Source organism: Pseudophryne corroboree, chromosome 3 (genome assembly GCF_028390025.1).
Source record: "Pseudophryne corroboree isolate aPseCor3 chromosome 3, aPseCor3.hap2, whole genome shotgun sequence".
NCBI classification, from domain to species: domain Eukaryota; kingdom Metazoa; phylum Chordata; class Amphibia; order Anura; family Myobatrachidae; genus Pseudophryne; species Pseudophryne corroboree.
In genome coordinates, this window is record NC_086446.1 from 269,061,390 (window position 1) to 269,067,932 (window position 6,543).

The following is a 6,543-nucleotide window of genomic DNA, read 5'->3' on the forward strand; positions in this document are numbered from 1 at the left end:
ATCCAAATAATCAATTTTTTCATCATCTGTTTTATGAGTGAATTTTAAATTATAGTTATTCGTATTGATATATTCTATGAAACTGTTTATACTAGTATGATCTCCTATACAAATAATAATGAGGTCGTCAATGTATCTCTTATATAGTGCTATGTGATCTACCTCCCAATTAGTATCATAGATGAAATTGTGTTCCCAGTCTCCCATGAAAATATTTGCATACGCGGGTGCAAATTTAGTTCCCATGGCTGTACCCTGACACTGTAAATAAAAATGACCTTCGAACTTAAAATAATTGTGATTTAATATAAATGAAATACTATCTAATATGAATTGACGTTCTTTAGTAGATATTTCGCTATCTTTTAACAGTTTCCTTTCAACAGCTTCTAAACCTTTTTGATGTGGAATTGATGAATATAATGATTGAGCATCTATTGTTAACCATTTGTAATTGGAATTCCATGTAACCTCATTAAGAATATTGAGTATATTCATAGAATCCTTAATATACGATTTGAGATTTTTCACATATTTTTGCAATTTTAAATCAATATAATGTGATAGATTTGCTGTTAAAGAATCCATTCCTGATATAATTGGCCTTCCAGGGGGGCAGTTTCTATCTTTGTGTACTTTAGGTATATGGTACAAGGTAGCTAATCTTGGATGTTTAATATACAAATATTCAAATTCCTTGTCATTAATTAAACCATCTATTTTTGCTGTATTTAATATTTGAAATAATCCTTTCTGATATTCTATGGTAGGATCTATCTCTAATTTTTTGTATGTATTTGTATCATTCAAGATTTTATACGCCTCTTTGAGGTATTGATCTCGATTTTGAATAACAACTGCCCCCCCTTTATCAGCCTGCTTTATTACTATGGTATTGTCTGTTTTTAATACTTTTATTGCTTGTCTTTCTATATGATTAAGATTGCAATTCTTATATTTCTGTGTATCTATCTTTAATTTTTTGAAATCTTCTTTAACACAATCATAAAAAATATCGATATAGCTGCCTTTAGATTCAACTGGAAAATATGTAGATGGAAGTGAAACTAAAGGTTTTTTTGGAGGATTATAAGCCAATTTGGGTACAGGATTTTTTTAAAAGTGTTGTTGTAAAGTTAGATTGCGAACATATTTATTTAGATCTATGAACAGATTAAATCGATTGGTATGTAAATCAGGAGCAAATTTTAAACCTTTTTCTAATACCTTACTTTGTGGTTCGGATAATTGCTTGTTGGATAAATTAATGATTCCTGTCGATTCTCCTCTAGGGGATTGGCTGGATTTTTCCTTTTTTTTGTTGGCGATCCTCCCACTGCCCCTCTTTCCTCTTCTCCAATATTTAGCCTTCTTTTTAGACCCTGAGGGGAATCTAGTCTGTAATGGAGTTCTTCCCTTCTTTGAGTATAGGGGAGCTGAGAGTTCCTCTTTACATCTAAAAAAATCCTCCTTGTAGATGGAGGTGAGGTGGAAAGAGGGTCGTAATGATTTTTGACAGGAACGGAATTTTAATATGCTTTATAGCTTTGCTGTAGACCAAATCTAGCAGGCCCTTTTTTGTTTCTATTTACCTCCTGCCATCTCTCATTACTCTGATGATTACTATAAGACCTCTTTCTATTTCCTCGATAAACAAAATTGTTTCTAGATCTTTCTCTATTTGACCTTCCTTGATGGTAGTGTTCGCTTCTCGATCTATCCCTATTGAAATCCCTTTGATGTCTATAAATAGGCCTATATTTGGAATGTTCCCATTGATTATTATCCTTTTCCATCCAGTTATGTATTCTATTGTTTTCATAATCTTTTTTATCCCTAAGAAACTTCTTTTGTTTTCTTATAATTAAATCATTCTCTAACTTATCAAGTCTTTCCTGTGCATATTCAACTTCTTTTTTAAAAACATCATTGTTTTCAAATTTTAACGATTTTGATTCATAATTATGCATGTCCTCCTCAATCGTCTTTAATTCTCTCTTTCAGTAATTAATAAATCAACCAATTTTAGGTTAAAAGATAGCGAAATATCTACTAAAGAACGTCAATTCATATTAGATAGTATTTCATTTATATTAAATCACAATTATTTTAAGTTCGAAGGTCATTTTTATTTACAGTGTCAGGGTACAGCCATGGGAACTAAATTTGCACCCGCGTATGCAAATATTTTCATGGGAGACTGGGAACACAATTTCATCTATGATACTAATTGGGAGGTAGATCACATAGCACTATATAAGAGATACATTGACGACCTCATTATTATTTGGATAGGAGATCATACTAGTATAAACAGTTTCATAGAATATATCAATACGAATAACTATAATTTAAAATTCACTCATAAAACAGATGATGAAAAAATTGATTATTTGGATTTGATATTAAAAGGTTCCATTTCAGGAAAAATAGAAACTTCTACCTTTTTTAAAGACACGGATATGAATAGTTACATCCCGGTTGATAGTTGTCATCTCCCTATTTGGAAATACAATGTCCCATTCGGACAATTTCTTAGAATTAGAAGAAACTGTAGTGAAGACTCTAGTTATTGGGTACAATCAGACAAATTAGCTAAAAGATTTCAGGAAAGAGGATATTGTAAAGAAAAAATAGAGGAAGCTAGATTGAAGGCATTTGGCAAAAATAGATTAGAGCTACTTAAACCAAATAACAAGAATGATCAAGTACCTATTAATAATAGACCTTTCATTACTCAATTTAACAAAGAACACTTTCAAATTAGAAGGATCATTGAAAACAACTGGTCCTTTTTACAAAGGGACCCTATTTTAGGACCACATTTAGCTCAGAGACCTACCCTTATATTGCAAAAAGCAACAAACCTCAAGGATATGATAGCTCCTAGTAATTTAAGAACATTTGATAAATCTAGTCCTAAATCAGGGAATTTTCTAAAACATTCTGGATGTTTTCCATGCACAAAATGCATTTGTTGTAAGTTTATCGAAAAATCACCTGTAATTTATGATGAACTTAGCAAAAGATCATTTAATTTAAAAGGGGCTCATACCTGCAACTCCACATTTGTCATCTATAGAATTACTTGCGGATGTGGGAAAGCGTATATAGGAAAAACCAAACGGATGATTAAGATACGAATCCAAGAGCATCTAAGGAATATTAAAAATAAAATTAACACACATAGTGTACCGAGACACTTTACAGAAGCCCATAATTCTGATACCAAAAGCTTTAAATTTACTATATTGGAACACATCACTGAAAGCGATCGAGGTGGCAGTAGAGAGTTACAATTATCTAAAAGAGAATCCTATTGGATTTTTACATTAAACACTCTCATTCCATTTGGAATGAATGAAGGGATTGATATTGTTTCATTTCTATAGATATGTCATCTCTAAGTTAATTTGCAGGTCAACTCTTGACTACTGTATTCCAATATATGATTATGTATGTGTTTATTTGGCTAATTAAATGGAAATTTCATTATCTTTGTTAAAAATATACATCAGTTTTCTGTATCCATAGGCTGATGTTAATGTTAGATGTATGTTTTTTTGAAAGACTCCTATATAGGGGGGGGGGGGTAAAGGGTAGTAAGTAAGGGGGGGGAGTAAATAGGACTAATAAATCTTTATTCATAATTGGGGTAATATTACTGCTTTTTTTTTTTTTTTTTTTCATTTTTTTTTTTCATATAGGAATATTTTGATCAACCACTTTAGGTTAATATTTTAACCAATTATGTTAGTAATTAGGTTTAGTGCTAGACAACTGGGTCTTTATTTTGATTTTATTGCTCAGCACTTTGTTCACTAAGGGCACTATTAGATTTAACTATTAATCTCTTCATAAGACACTTATGATATATTATAATACATAGGAATATTTACCAACCACTTAGGAAAATACTGTAACTATTTATGTTATTAATTAGGTATGGTGCTAGGCAATTAGGTCCTTATTGAACTTCATTGCTCTGCACCTTGTCCACAAAATACGAGGGCACTATTATATATATTTTTTTTATATATATTTTTTTTTTATTATTATTCACTTTTTATATATTTACTTTTTTGTAATGTCGTAATACCATTTTTTCTATCCCCCCTATTATTATTATTAAGACCATCATAAAACATCATTAGGAATAATTTTCATTAAAGAAACTAAAATAACATGGGTTGATTAGCAAGGTACACTGTTTAAGATCACATAAAGTCGGGTGATACATCAGGAGTCTCTATATATAAATTGGTGTTATTTACAATTAAGTTTCTCAGCAATTAGAACGTATTGCTGGGAAACCAGATGCATGTATTTATATATTAAAGCGCGTTGCTAAGATACAGGATGCACCTATCATTTCTATTGAGAACGAGGCTCGGTATACTTATACCAATACAAGTCTCGTTATCACACGTTGCCTAGTGACGGTACGTGCGTGATGACGTATGGACGTCATTTCTACTCCAAACGAGGCTTGGGTTTATAGTTACCAAGCCTTGCCTAGTGACGGATGGGACGCCCGGAGCAATGGAAACATGCAGCGCATATAGATAGCGCTTGTTATGCCTCATTGCTTAGCAACAAACGTGTGTGTTGACGTCACGCCCTCCGTAAGGAGGCTTACAGCGCACACAGACAGCGCTTGTTAAACCTCTTTATTATCAATTATCCTGTCAGTATAGCTCTGGTGAACAAGTATTAAATAGGTATGCTTGATTAACATTGGGCCTCTGTAGATAATATTAATTAGGATGGGAACTTAAATATAGCATTTTTTAATAGAGATTAAAATAAAATAATAAACAATCATTTAATCTTATCAATTACACAATCAATTTAGTGGGATGAGGAAATGTTGGAATTAGCTAAGGTGCTTAAATAGGGAGATTTTTTGAACTCTGCTCTCAATTATCACAATTACACAATCAATTTAGTGGGATGAGGAAGTGATGTAATTAGCTTGGGTGCTTAAATAGGGAGGTTTTTGAACTCTGCTCTCATTCCACTTTTGAATCTCTGTGTATGAGGACACACAAGGAGAGCTGCTGGTAAGCTATAATGGCTATTTCTTTAAAATCTTGTTACAAGACGTTCTATCCAGAATATTGAGTGTTTTTATCACTCTTTATTAGGGAAATAAAAGAAGCTTAATATTATTTATCCCATTGCCGGATCCTCATATATATTTTTTGGACATATGAAAGTATTGTAGGTAAGTTCTATTACAATATCCAACTAATCATTTATTGTTTTAAACTGAAAACTGGGATGTTTATATTATTTTTATGGGGGTTTTTTTTATTAGGTAAATTAAATAAAAATTTGGACAAATTAATTACAAGCCTTTGGAAGATTAATATTAACCATCAGTGAGTATCTTTATCCGATTTGGGAGGAAATAAATAATTCTACTTATATATGTACATCATTATATATATGTCTTATTGTAGGATGGTCGCAAATAGGAAGATTCATTAAATACTACAAAACAATGGAAGTTAATTATACATAATAATTCTTAGTAAGTATTATGGTTCAAATTATTAAAAGAAAATAATAATATTTCTATTGTAATTATTATAATTTCAGTTTTTTCTATTTTCAAATAGGTAAAATATGGATTAAAATTTTGTGAAAATACAGCTGTTTCAAATTAATTAATTACCTTTTCATAAGTAAGTAATACCATATTTATTTACTGTGGAGTCATTCATCAAAACAGCCATCAGCAAATTAATTGTTATGAATGAATTTTAAATTTTTATTAATGTTGGTATCTAGATGGATAATTGCTTTAATAAATTAAGTCCGTACAATGCCAGCTAATTTTGACATTGATATTGTGAATTGATTTTTTATTTGATAACCAGTTAAACAATTGTCTTATTAGACCAATAAATCAAATCATTACAATGTTAGCTAAATTGGACATAGATATATTTTTTGTGCATATTCTTCTTCATATATATATATATATTTATATTTTAGTATTCCTCTTTGTTTCATATTTTTATTTATACTTGTTTTTTACTTTTTACTTAGTTTTGATCACACCCTAAAGAAAACACTCCTGAAGAAGTCGACATACGACGAAACGCGTTGAGTGAAAAAATATTTTATTGTTTGAAAAAGTTGTTATTCAATTTTTTGGCTGTAATGAACAATAACACATTGTAAAAGTGTACATCATTTTTATCAGTATTGAAATTTAATTATTTTAGCAATAAAAAGCAATAGATGTTTTAAAGTTTAAAGGGTGTTTGTGTGATGTCATCCTCTTTTTGTCAGAAACCAATATAACCATATTAAATTGTATTATACATAAATATATTTATTTCAGTCATTAAGTGCGCTCCACAGCGACCCAAGTGGCCGACACAAACACCTGGCCCATTTAGGAGTGGCACTGCAGTGTCCGACAGGATGGCAGATTTAAAAAATAGTCCCCAAACAGCACATGATGCAAAGAAAAAAAGAGGTGAAATGAGGTAGCTGTGTGGCTAAGCTAAGCGACCCAAGTGGTCGACA

The 6,543-nt window shown here is 30.9% G+C and overlaps 1 long non-coding RNA gene across 1 annotated transcript; it reads left to right on the top strand.

Moving 5' to 3' along the window:
• The first annotated feature begins 5,027 nt into the window (after positions 1–5,027).
• Positions 5,028–5,536, top strand: LOC135057689 (uncharacterized). Its single transcript, XR_010244304.1, has 4 exons — positions 5,028–5,063; positions 5,148–5,227; positions 5,321–5,384; positions 5,466–5,536. It is a non-coding gene; the product is annotated as an uncharacterized LOC135057689 (long non-coding RNA).
• The last annotated feature ends 1,007 nt before the right edge of the window (positions 5,537–6,543 follow it).